This window comes from Artemia franciscana, chromosome 19, assembly GCF_032884065.1.
Source record: "Artemia franciscana chromosome 19, ASM3288406v1, whole genome shotgun sequence".
NCBI lineage: Eukaryota > Metazoa > Arthropoda > Branchiopoda > Anostraca > Artemiidae > Artemia > Artemia franciscana.
In genome coordinates, this window is record NC_088881.1 from 19,654,094 (window position 1) to 19,668,267 (window position 14,174).

The 14,174-nt window shown below is 37.5% G+C and overlaps 1 protein-coding gene across 6 annotated transcripts in view; it reads left to right on the top strand.

Moving 5' to 3' along the window:
- Window positions 1-14,174, top strand: part of LOC136039385 (uncharacterized) — a 180,105-nt gene that overhangs the window by 87,583 nt on the left and 78,348 nt on the right. Inside the window, exon 1 of one of the 6 annotated variants that reach the window (XM_065723065.1) lies at window positions 6,839-6,984. The exons of the other annotated variants lie outside the window; for them this stretch is intronic. The gene's annotated coding sequence lies outside the window, so the exon portion shown is untranslated. Of the gene's footprint in view, window positions 1-6,838; window positions 6,985-14,174 lie in introns of those variants that run through there. 6 annotated transcript variants of the gene reach the window in all.

Genomic DNA, 14,174 nt, shown 5'->3' on the forward strand with positions numbered 1-14,174 from the left:
AAATTCTCGTGAATTGACATGAATGGGATAACAAATTGTTTTTATATCCGACGTATATGAAACGAATAATGCAAATTATATTCTGAGGCAAAGTAACGTAGACCTCAGTGTTTCCACTATGGGGATTTCCCCCCTAAAATGGGGATTTTTTAAGTCTTTTAGGGGCGATTATTTTTCTTTAGGGATATGGGGATTTTTCCTCTCCAATGGACTTTTAGGTTTTTAGAGATATTCAGGTTTTTTTTCTCATATTTTCCTTCATTCGACATAATCTCCGAGCAATGGGTTACCGCCTAAGCAACGGGTTCAACTAGCCTCGGCTTGAAGGCATCCGTTCTTTAAGCGGTGAACTTGGGCGCGACAAAGGACTATATTGTTGGTCTATATTTAGCAATTGATTGCCGCTAGAGAAACAGTTTAACCATTCAACGGCTTTAAGGCGGTGATTAAGTGAACTGATGGAACTCGAAAATCCCATGTTAAATTGAAAATTTATATTTAAAAAGTACTAAAGTATTCATTGGCGGAAGATGCTGCTTTTAATATCAGGCCATAGCTTCTTGAAGATGCTACAAAATGTTTGAAAGGATTTTGTTCTATTTCCTCTAATTGCTTAGAAATCTTAGAAAATGTCTAGGTCTTTTTCACAAGTGTACTCTATGAAGGATATTGCTTTTGGAACAAAATCGGTACTATCATGAGCAGAAGACAATAACCTATAAGATGATTGGAACCATTTTTTGATGTATTTTCCTGTTTTCTAACAGTCCCCTAGAATATTTTCAGCTACCTGAAATTTTTACAAGTCGGTTGCCAGAAAGAATCTTTTCAGATCACCGATAATATCCCCCAGAGACCAAAATGACAAGCTGGTATAATCAGCTGCTTGTTAATAGAGGTTGAAATTTTCATAAATTATTTCAATGCAATGAAGTAACCTAGAAATGAGAAATAGCCAAGAGCCTTCAGTAAAGTTGTGCACACAAAGCCGAAATCATGGGGAAAATTAAATCAAAGCGAGGTATGCATCTTAAAAGTGTTACCACACATAGACAGCGCCTTTGTAAAAAGTATTTAGAGCTTGGTAGATGCAAATATCCAAAATACCTAATAATGCGGTACGCCGAAGAACTAGACAAGTCAAGAGATTTCGGTCAAGCGACAAATCTTGAGATGGAGCAGCTCCCCCTAGCTTCTTCCTCGTTGCCCTACCGGATCGTGACTGGTGGTAGAAACTTGGATTGCGACGAATTGAAGGATTGCCGACCGATTTTTGATCCTGCATTTTTCATGCGCGATCTGGAGATTAAAGTTTGGAGGCACAGGTGAGCTTTATTTTATACTCTATTTATTAAGCCGAATTCTTATGCGTTTTCATTTAAAATGTTTTTAAAAATCAAAGAAAGATTTTTCTTCTGGGTCTTGATAAAGTTTTCAAAGATTCAAAATTTATTATCAAAACTTATTATTATTTTCAAAGATTCAAAATTTAGTAATTATTTTAGAAAACTGAACCAATTATGCCTTAGACGATGCAGCATGTCAAGTTTGGATACAAATGTTCTAGCCCAAAAAGGAAGAGAGGGAGACGTTTTTTTAGAGAAATGGTCAAATAATTATTTTATTAATTAGGTCAAATAAATCAGGACCAAGAGACTGTATTTGCAGGAAGGATAAGAAGTTTTTGTTTGATATACCATAATATGTACTTAATAAGCAGAAGGAAGTAGATATACTGACGATTTACAACAGTAAAAACATTACAGAATAATAATAGTGAAAAACAATACTTTTATTATAATGGTCGATTGTGACAAAATAACAAGAGCTACGGGCTCATGTAGCACTTGTGACGAGGTCGGAAGAGCCAAGAGCTCATATGGCATGAGCTGTAGCAAAATTTTAAGAATCAACAGATCGCTTTAAAAGGAAAATCAGAGGCTTAATGCCGGTCAGGACTAAAAATAAGAGCTCTGAGTCACAAGGTCCTTCTAAATGTCAAAATCCATTAAGATCCGATCACCCACTCGTAAGATAAAAATACCTCAATTTTTCTATTTTTTCCAAATTAACAACCCGCAGCTCCCCCAAAGACAACGGATCCGTTCCAATTATGTCAATCATGTATCTATAACTTGTGCTTTTTCTTTCCATCAAGTTTCATCCCGATCTCTCCACTCTAAGCATTTTCCAAGATTTCTGGTTTCCCCGTCCAACTCCCTCCAATGTCACTGGATCTGATCGGGATTTGAAACCTGTGTTCTAAACAATAAGATCCATCTAAATATCAAATTTCATTAAGATCTGATCAGCCGTTCGCTTATCACCTCCGAATTCCTTCCGTTTTTTATTTTTTCGTTTTTGAGTAATTTTTTTGAAGCTTGTGTCCTCCAATTTTCATTCGTTATGAATAACATCTAAAAATTTCGCAGTGGAGCGGCATCGACGACTTCGTGTCATTGCTTATAGTTTTTGATTTGTGAATCCTTTTCGTTTTTGGGATTAACGACACTTGTGACAACAAAGGTCCTTGCGCCGGTGGCGTATTTCCACTATTCAGCAATTTGAAATGTCGAACAAAACGAAGAAATGTTTATCGAACGATGGATCGGTTTCGAAGCATGACGACCCAGGGCCTTTACGATTCCGGGACATTTGTTTAAATCTCCGCCCCCGAAAATAAGATCCTGGGAAAGGGTCTATATGTTGGCAAGTTCTTCAGTCTAAAACTTTTGGGAAAGTCTCATTCATTTTATTTTATTAAATATATATATTTTTTTTTTAGTTGCAAAGACATCAAGGACGTCCCAAATATGATGTTTGAAAAAGAATATCTACAAGGACTCCGAAGTAGATTTGTATTCAGATGTGAATCCTGCAAAGAGGAGGAGTCAGTATTTACCGAAGCTCCTCCATCACGAAAAAAAGATAAAAATGCACCGCAACCAGATGACAGAGAGACCAAAAATTTAAATCGTGAGATGGTCCTGGGAGCAATAAATGCTGGACTTACGCATGCCCAGATTGAGGAGCTTTTTTTGTACATTAGGACTACATATTCCAGCGTCTGCAGTGTTTTCAAAGTACGAGCGTGAAATCTGCGAGAAAACAGAAAAACTCCTTGCCGAATATTTATTACAAAATGGAAAAGCAGAAAGAGAGGCAGCTTTGAGAGCTGGAGAAGGGTTCGACCACGAGGGTCTTGTGCAGACAACTGTAATTGTTGATGGAAGTTGGTGCACGCGAAGCTACGGGACTCGTTACAGAGCTTTATCTGGATGTGGTGTGGTGATTGGATACTACTCTAAGAAGCTGCTCCATATTGGCGTTCGAAACAAGTTTTGTGCTATGTGCTTTCGCTACAGAAATTCGGAAAAACCCCATCACAAGTATTTTTTGAACTGGGTTGGACCATCAACAGGAATGGAAGCGGACATAATAGTAGAGGCATTTCGCTTAGCTCCAACAATGCACAAATTAAAATATAAGAGGTTCATTGCTGATGGAGACTCCAACTTGTATAATGAGTTGATCGCTATGGTTCCATACGGACGGATGATTGAGAAAGTGGAATGCGTAAATCATGCCTGCAAATGCCTTACATCGCGATTGTATAACAAAAGGAAGACTGGTGGCCAAGAATGCTCAAAAAGGCTAACTCCAATAATGATTAAAAAGCTAAGTGGGTACGCCCGGGCAACGATCATTCGAATTAGCCAAGAAGGCAAAGGCGCAAAAGAATTAATAGAGGCTCTTAATGCCATTCCTCACCATTTCTTCAGTGGTGATCACACAAAATGCCCTGGGCTCTGTAAAGACTAAGGTAGCAAAGTGCCTCTTACGGATTGTCCCTCTATGATATTCCTCTGCCATGTCCTACAAGCATTTGAAACTCTAACAAGAAGAGCGCGACTACTGATTGGGAATAATACAAGCAACTTAGCTGAGTACTTTATGAGTATAGTTGCAAAATTAATAGGAGGGAAGCAATTCCTCGTGGCTCAAAATGGTCGATATAATTCTCGAGTAGCAGCTGCTGGTGTTAAATATAGTAAAGGAGAGCTAGGAAGGATTCATATATATAGAAAAATCACAGGAAGGATACCACCTCGAGCGATGACAAAACTTTCAATGAGAAAATCTAGGCTAAGAGCTCTAAAGAAGAGGGCTCGAAAGTCAATGACTTGTCGCAATGAAATACTGAAGCAGAAGAAAGTAAATGAACCTGATGGGAAGTATGGGCCAAACGCAACAACTCCTGATCTTGCAGCTGTTGACTTCAAAATAATGAAGAGTGCCTTTTTACAACGGCTAGAGTGCAGCACTGAACAAATTCAAGAAATAGAAGCTGCGACTCGCCTACAAGGAGAAGACGACGGAAGCTGGTCAGCAGTACGCAGGGACAGAATAACGGCTTCATGGGCCGGAACTATAGCCAAGCGAAGGACGAAGATTGTAACCCCCTTGGTGCAAAAACTTCTTTATGCGCCATCAAAAGTGACTAAAGCAATGATTTACGGGCATACATTTGAACCAGTAGCTGCAAAAAAGTTTGAAGAATCGACCCGATTTAAAGTGGAGCGATGCGGTTTTTTTGTGCACTATGAGCATGGCTTCATTGGTGCCAGTCCAGGTTACTTAGTAATTATGCCGTGCGGAAAAAGAGCACTTTTGGAAATAAAGTGTCCAGAAACTGCGAAAAACATGGAGATAGGCGAGTGGATAAAGAATCGAAAAGAGGCTAAGGCGGACTGTTGCATGGAAGTTGGAAAGAATGGACTGGTCAACCTCAAACGAGGCCACGACTACTTTTACCAAGTACAATGTCAGCTTGAATGTGCTCAGCTAGATACTTGCTTTTTCATGATTTTTACCCAGAAAGACTTCTACATTGAAAAGATAGACCGCGATCCAGACTTTTGGACCGAAAAGATTTTTCCCAAGCTAAAAGGATTCTTCATGGATGCTTTGATCCCAGAGCTTGTCGATCCCAGAGTTCCACGGGGGCTTCCAATACGAGAGCCGTACTTATAAGATTAATGGTCTAGTACCGGTAACAAGAAAATTCATTTTCCTGACATTCTATCCTTCTTTGTATTTATATACTTAATTTTATTATAATTTGAAATAAAATACCTTTGTTTATATTGCTTGTCCTCCAACTTTATCAAACAGTTCGTGGTAACGAACTGTAGTAAAGAGCGACCCGGCTTAATAGTAACCAAAACTCTAAAAAATGGAATTTTGATACCAATAGCTACATCAAAAGAATTGCATTTTCATGCTGATTTCAAATATATAAGCTTCATCAAGTTTCGTCTTACCCATCAAAAGTTACGAGCCTGAGAAAACTTGCTTTATTTTAGAAAATAGGGGGAAACAACCCCTAAAAGTCATAGAATCCTACTGTAGAAGTTCCAAGCTCCTATCTACAAAAATGTGGAATTTTGTATTTTTTGTCAGAAGGCAGATCACAGATGCGTGTTTGTTTATTTTTTTTTTTCAGGGGTGATCGTATCGACTTAGTGGTCCTAAAATGTTGCAAAAGGGCTCATTCTAACGGAAATGAAAAGTTCTAGTGCCCTTTTTCAGTGACCAAAAAAATCGGAGGGCACCTAGGCCCCCGTCCCACGCTAATCATTTTCCCAAAGTCACCGGATCAAAGTTCTGAGATAGCCATTTTATTCAGCGTAGTCGAAGATCCTTATAACTATGTCTTTTGGGACGACTTACTCCCCCACAGTCCCCGTGGGAGGGGCTACAAGTTCCAAATACTGGCCAGTGATTACATATAGTAATGATTATTGGGAAGTGTACAGGCGTTTTCAGGGGCGTTTTCATTTGGTTGGGGGCAGGGGTTGAGAAGAGAGGGGTATGCTGGGGGAACTATTCCTGGAGGAATTTGTCATGGGGAAGAAAATTTCCATGAAGGGAGCGCAAGATTTTCTAGTATTATTTAAAAAAACAATGAAAAAATAAATATGACAAAGTTTTTTCAACTGAAAGTAAGGAGCAGCATTAAAACTTAAAAGGAACAGAAATTATTACGCATATGAGGGGCTCACCTCCTCCTAATACCTCGCTCTTTACGCTAAAGTGTTTTTATAAATTTCAATTATTTATTCTACGGCTTTTGTGATTCAGGGGTCATTCTTATGAAATCGGGACAAAATTTAAGCTTTAGCGTGGAGAGCAAGGTACTGACGAGGGGGTGAACCCCCTCATATATGTAATAAAAATATGAGAATACAGAAGTTCCTTACTTAAGCTAATTTGTAAGTTACGTATATATTTAACTAATAAAATTTATTTTTACTAATAAAAAAATTCTTAAAAAATAAAAAGTTCTAGTTGCCTTTATAGGTAACCAAATAATCGGAGGGCAACTAGACCTCTTTCCCCGCTCCTTTTTTTCTCAAAATCATTCGATCAAAACTATGAGAAAGCCATTTAGTCAAGCTTTGCAAGACGCAGCCAAATATATTAATATTTGTCGGCTGAAGTATCTCACCAAAGGAAGCTGTCAATCAAAACCTTTCACAAGACTTGATAATCGGTGCTATTTGAAGTTTTGACAATCGGCGGTCTCTAGAGAATTAAAAGACGAAAGGCTAACCTAACTTCACTTTTGAAACTCGATGTTTTCAAGTTCACTTAATCACGGCCTTAAGCATTCGTACTTTAAGCGGTGGGCATTTCTGTTGATTTGAGCTCTGTCCAACTTGACGTTTATGATCTTTCGCAATTTTCTGGCAAACTGCAAAATATGTCTTCACTGCCCGTAGGGAATTTCATTTCCGCGAACCTTAATTTATGAATTTTTTGTCGGCAGCTTGTCCCGTGACTCACCATTGTTGTGTTCAAAAAAGGGTTGATTTGATTTTATTCTCAGTTTATAACTTCATCTGATCAGATCAGGTTCACTGGATAATTTGGGTACAATAAGGACGTTCTTCACCTTACGCGAAAGGATTTTTTTTAAGGGTAAGTACTAAGTTTACTGGAACTGGACAGTTATACATCCCTGCACGTGTGCAACCCAAGAAGTAGGCCACTGACCTCTCCTAGGGGGTAGACGGCTTTTATATTTCTATTATCTGTTTCTTTATCAAAATAACATGTTTTAACTTGAAACCAGTTCTTAACCTGTTGCCAGTTCAAGAATTCTATAGTACAAATTTGAATACACTATTCTCACGGATCTTACATATATTCAGTATATGCCAGACTAATAGCCTAATCTATATCAAAATAACGATTTCGAGTGCCGGTAAAATCGGCTTCACAATATAGGAGGATGGCTTTTAAGATGTGGGCCAAAGCCAGCCATATCAAATCTGTTTTCAAAGGGAGAAATCTGTGTGCCGATGTGTTTAGATTTTATGTCACTGTGTTCAAAGTGTATTAGTTTACTTTTCTAAGTGTGTTATTTTGTTCTGTTTTGGGGAGGCCGGAAATCGCGAAAAACGGATAGAATGGAGAAATCGATGCATCAAGAACCCGATCAAACTGACTTGTAAATAAAACTTTACTCGGTCCAATAGTCGCGGGGGAGTGGAGGAAGGGGGAATCCGGAATATTGAGGCATGCACAAATTTGGAACGGGTGACCGGGGGGTAAAGCCCCCCCTCATCTTTTTCCAGAATTCCCCAAAATTCCGGAAACCTGAAAGTTCAAAAGCCCCCTTTTTCCAGATTATTTTGATATACTTTCGGACCGGTTCGTATTCCAGATGACAGGAAGAAGACACCAAAAAATAATCTGGAAGCCCAGACTCCGGAAGTTCCGGGAGGTTAAGACCGGACTTATGACTCTCTAAAACATATTTTCGAATCTACTTTGTTCTGTCTCTCTATTACTGACATTTTTATCGCCAATACAAGTTGTATTGGTATGTACTTTGTAAGTACTGATGTGAACAAAAGAGGTAGGCTATACCTATTCATACGCCTCTCTTACCATTTCATTACCCTAGTTTTTAACTGACAAACAAACTGGCAGCTATGTTTTAAAAACAATGGCACATGTAGCAATAAGTGGATTGTGTGTTTTTGGCAAGCCTAGATACTCAGGGGAAAATCATGCAGCTGTACACTAAAATTGGTAAATTTTTAGTTATTTATATTTTGACTTACAAATAAATTGAACAAACCGCTCGATGCCTTTTTTTATGTTCTTTACGAATGTAATAATCGCTTCTGTCGCAAATTTAAATTTAAGCGCTTTTTGAGCTCTTGAAAATGATCAAAATATTTCTAGTTTTTGGGTATAAAAAAGGTATAAAACATTGGTCTCAATTTTTAAAACATTGGTCTTAGTCTTTAAAACATTGGTCACCTTTCAGTTGAAATTGACATACTTGATTTAGTTGAGTGTCCCGACTCTTCAGCCAAGTCTATATTTGAGGAGCTGAAGAAGTGCATAGTTGAAACACACAAGCTTCCTGCTGCTAATTTTATAGGGTTCTGTTCTGATACCACTAACTATGATGGGAGCTCATGAAAGTGTTTCATCCATGATCAAACAAAAATTCCCATGGGTAGTGATTGTAAAGTGCTCTTGCCATATGGTCCATTTAGTTGCTTCTTATGCATGTAAGAAATTGCCGAAATCAATGGAAGACATCTGTCGGTCCATCTATAGCCACTTTACACATAGTGCTAAGAGGCAGTATGCTTTCATCGAGTTCCAAAAATTCTATCAAATTGACATGCACAGGATTCTCCAGGCTGGGCAGACCAGGTGGCTTTCAGTCAAAGCTGCTGTTGACAGGATACTCGAGCAATGGGATGCTCTAAGCGCCTACTACAGAGTTCTACTAGTTGAGGATCCAACAAAGCTTAACGAGCTTGTCTACACAAATCTGAACCCTATCATGAACTGTCTTTTTGAGTTTGTTGCATTTGCATTGGGCTTGTTGACAGACTTCAATGTAGCTTTTCAGGCTGACAAGCCATTGTTTTATTGTCTTAAACAAGAGACTGAGTCTCTGATCAAAGAATTGTCTTTGAATTTCCTGCAGAAGGACTATGTGAAATCAACTAGTGCTTTTGAAATCAATGTGATTAATCGGTCCTCTCGAAAGCGTTTACTTGGGTCCAAACGGACACGACTCTCTCTCGACGTTAAGGTCAGATACCGCCGTCCCTCCTGATTCAATCGAAAAAGTTCTCGAAGCTGCACAGGCGTTCTATATCGAAGCAGTACAGGAGATACAGAAAAGGTTCCGTTTCGAAGACGATATTTACAAATATGCTGAAATGGTTGACCCAGTGTCAGCCCAGTCACTTCAGCCTGCCTCGCTGCTACCTTTTGTTAGGAAGTATGGAAAGGTCCCATGGGATGGAACCAAAATTGAGCAGGAATAGAGGAGGCAGAGCCTCATCGATATTGAAAACGTCGAAACAATGGATGCCGTGACCTACTGGCGTTTGGTATTGGCAAAAAAAAAATGCTGCTGGAACAGAATTGTACCCTAACCTGAAACTGGCAGTATTATTTATTTTTACCCTTCCATTTTCAAATGTCATTGTCGAGAGGTTTTTCAGCGCTCTAAGAATAATAAAAACTGACCGTCGGAATAAACTGAAAACAGAAACCTTGCGGGGGATTCTAAAAACAAAATATGGAATGAAAAGGGCTCAAGAAACTGCGGAATGTGAAGATAATCAGTTACTTCACCACATGAGAAGGGTAAAGCTTCAGCCACCATACAAAAAAATGGTGAAGACACAACAGAGGAAGATGAGGCCTGATTCGGCTTTAGAAATTACGAGTTAACAGTGTTTAACATCTTATACTGTAATCTGAATTATAGCATTACATTTTCTTTTCTACGAGCTTGATATTATTTGAAGCTATTTTTATTTAGTTGATGATTAAAAAGCTTTTTAACCGACATGACGAAACATTCTATTATGGTAGTGAAAGCTAGTCTTCAATCTGAGAATTCAAAAATGCTACCTTTCACTGGTACTGGTAAAATAAGATAGAGTGAAGCAGTTTAGGGAGTAATTGGAAAATCGGAGATTTTTAGAGATTTTGGAACTGAAGATGGGGATTTCTAGGGATTTTTCAGTTCTTTATTAGGGATTAAAAAAAAAGAAAAAGTGGAAACACTGATAGACCTAGATTGTACATACAAAAACTCTTTAACTAACAACATTAGTGTTGTAAATGGTAAAATTGGTCACCTAAAATTGGGTATTTTACCGTAATTTTACGGACCCCCGTAGTATTGGTATTTTACCTATTTTGTGCATTTTACGTATTTGATCAGTATTTTACGTATTTTACTGATATTTTACATATTTTGCTGACATAATTTGCGGCGCCATATAGTTGACATCGTGTAAAACTACCCAAAGGCTGAGAGAAAGAGGTTTGGATATGATATTGTTATTGTAATTTTTAGTAGCAACAGATTTTTAGAGTACTATCACATTATTGCCACGTCGAATCATGCAAATAAATAAGAAAACCAATTCGTTAAATTTGACGACGCTTTACGTTCGTAAAAATTCTAAAATGAAAAATCATGAATTCTAAAAATTCTTCTAGCCTATAGACTGGAAATAAATATGGGCTTTGCTGAAAACAAAATATGTTGTAAACTTTTTCTCTTTTATAAGTTTAATGAACACAAAACTTGAGACTTTCAGGAATGAATATCTGCATATTTTAAACAGTCAATCCTTATTCTTTTTTCTTTTCAGTAATATTGGTTATGATCGTGATCTTTTTCTCTCTCTCTTTTTTCGGTGTTAAGAGACGTAAAAAACAGCTCGAAATAAAGATTTTTCTCGGTAAAGTGCAAATTATGTTTTGGTCTTTAGAAGGTAGATAGGAGTGCTAGCATTACTCCTCCTTATGGTAGTCTTTACAATTTTGTTTTGTTATTGGTTACATTTATTTTGTAAACTTTTAGTTTATTACATTTTTAGTAGCTAGGAAAGGAAATCTGTTCTGTAATTTTAGAGGGCTCTTGGTCAGCAGATCTTTGACAACTCTGAATAATTTATGGGGTTTCTAAGTAAGGTAGTTTTCCCAGGGGAATGTGTGCTTCTGTTTTGAATATATAATTTATGTGATTTGTTAGGGGATTTTCTAATCAATCTAGTTTTGCTATGGAGCATAGGAAGTCATTTTCTCTAGAGCATGGAAGGGATTTTATAAGATGACTTTCAATATGGGTGCAGTTTTTCTTTTGCCGTGTCTTTACCAAATCCTTGTCTTGTACTCCTTTACATGCATCTATTTAAAACTATATTACGTGATCTTGGTAGAATAATGTACTTAGTTTAAAGTGAAAGGAAAACTTGCCTCCTTCACGAGAACCCATAACTGAATGATTCGGCTATGCTTACCAAAGTAAACCCCATATCAGCTGAACACAAAAAGGAGTTTACAATTTATTGATTGTGATTTATGATTGTTTTACGCCTTTTGAAACTATTTCAACTTTATTGTTTTATGCAGGAGAAACTATTTCAACTTATTTTTGCTCATTTTTGGGCTAATTTAGCTCCACTTTTCTTTTAAAAAAAAAATGCCTTTTGTGGAAAAAGTTTTTCAAAACCAATCATATTAAATAAACTTCTATTTATCGGGCACAATACGCATAATTTTCCAAGGAGTGATGTAATTAAATAGCAATTAAGATACTTTCTCACAACCTATTGGCAGGGGCGTAATTTGCTATGGGGCAGGGGGATAACTGCCCTTACCTGACCTTGGTTTGCCCCCCCCCCCCGTGTAGACCCTAGTTTGCCTCCCAGCTGGAATTTAGTTTCTTCCAAAATCTTGTCAAAACTAAGATAAATCTGTATAATTTAAGCATCAACAGAGACTGATCAGTTTTTTCGTTTATATCTATCTTTAGAGTACTATAAAGTAGCCTACCTTTATAGTACTTTTATAGTGCTAAATAGAACCTTTATTGGACCAAATGGCTTATATTTTTAGTTTTTACTGTCTTGATTTGGGTAAATTGTCTTCAAGTTTGCCCCCCCCCCCGGGATTTTGATGAAATTACGCCACTGCCTGTTGGCGGATGTTTGCGAAAGACATTTCCTTATTGTTTTGTTGCGAGAAAGTCTGGTTTTATTATTTATTAATCCTCATATTTGGTTATTTCAGGCTTCCAGCACTTGGTTCCCTTCTATGATTTTCTTTACCTCTTAACATTAATTTTTGTAATATTTAAATATGCCATGTAAAATTCTTATTTGAGTAGCATAACCTCATTAGGTTTCTGTGGTGGTCACACCAGACCTTAAACCCCCTCCCCCGAGCTCTTTACAGGTCCTACAGTGCCCTCCCTGATACCTCCAAAACTCTGGTGGCGCCTATTTCCCGGACTTTCCAGTGCTCCTCTCTGCTCTCTAGAGAACCAGCTGGGGATCATCTTTGGGGGGATGGTTGATGGAAAAGAATCTAAAAGATACATCAAAAGAATCGAATTTTTATGCTGATTTTGAATATTTAAGTTTCATCACATCTAGTCTTTGTCATCAAAAGTTACGAGCCTGAGAAAATTTACTTTATTTTGAAAAATATGGGGAAACACCCCCTGAAAGTCATAGAATCTTAACGAAAATCACATCATCGCATTCAGCGTATCAGAGAACCCCACAGTAAGAATTCCAAGATCCTATCTACAAAAATGTGGAATTTCATATTTTTTGCCAGAATATCACGGGTGCCTTTTTGTTTGTTTGTTTTTTTTTTTTGTCCAGGGGTCATCGTATCGAACAAGTGGTCCTAGAATGTCGCAAGAGGGCTCATTCTAACGGAAATGAAAAGTTCTAGTGCCCTTTTTAAGTGACCAAAAAATTGGAGGGCACCTAGGCCCCCTCCCACGCTCATTTTTTCCCAAAGTCAACGGATCAAAAATTTTGAGATTGCCATTTTGTTCTGCATAGTCGAAAACCATAATAACTATGTCTTTGGGGATGACATGCTCCCCCACAGTCCCTGGGGGAGGGGCTGCAAGTTACAAACTTTGACCAGTGTTTACATACAATAATGGTTATTGGGAAGTGTACAGACGTTTTCAGGGGGATTTTTTTTGTTTGGGGTTGGGGTTGAGGGGGGGACTATGTGGGATGAGCTTTCCTTGGAGGAATATGTCATGGGGGAAGAGAAATTCAATGAAAAGGGCGCACGATTTTCTAACATTACTATAAAAAAACAATGAAAAAATAAACATGAAAAAGGTTTTTCAATTGAAAGTAAGGATTAGCATTAAAATTTAGAACGAACAGAGATTATTAAGTATATGAGAGGCTCTAAAAATACTTTAGCATAAAGAGCGAGGTATTTAGGAGATAAATACCTCGCTCTTTATGCTAAAGTAATTTTAGTAATTTCAACTATTTATTCTACGGCCTTTCAGATTCAGGGGTCATTCTTAAAGAATTGCGACAAAACTTAAGATTTAGTGTAAAGAGCGAGGTATTAACGAGGGGACAAACCCCCTCATATACATAATAAAATATAAGAATATAAAAGTTTGTTACGTAAGTTAATTCTTAATTTACTAATAAAAATGTTCGTTAAAAATTGAAAGTTCTAGTTGCCTTTTTAAGTAACCAAAAATTGGAGGGCAACTACGCCTCCTTCCCCACCCCTTATTTCTCAAAATCGTCTGATCAAAACTAAGAGAAAGCCATTTAGCCAAAAAAAAAGAATTGATATGCAAATTTCATTTTAATAGTTTATGTGCGGAGAGCCAAAACCAAGCATGCATTAATTCAAAAACGTTCAAATATTAAATAAAAAAAACTATTTCTAACTGAAAGTAAGGAGCGACATTAAAACTTAAAACGAACAGAAATTACCCAGTATATGAAATGGGTTGTCCCCTCCGCAATCCTTCGCTCTTTACGCTAAAGTTTGACTCTTTGCCACAATTCTACTTTTTAAAACAATTAAAAACTTTAGCGTAAAGAGCGAGGGATTGCGGAGGGGACAACCCATTTCATATACGGGGTAATTTCTGTTCGTTTTAAGTTTTAATGTCGCTCCTTACTTTCAGTGAAAAAATAGTTTTTTTTTTTATTTAATACCATTAAGAGATTGAGTCAAAGATAAATATACTTGCTCAGCGAGGATTCATAAGCCGATTACGTTCTCTGTAATAACTGGGAGGTGTCGATTAAACTGAGTGCCTT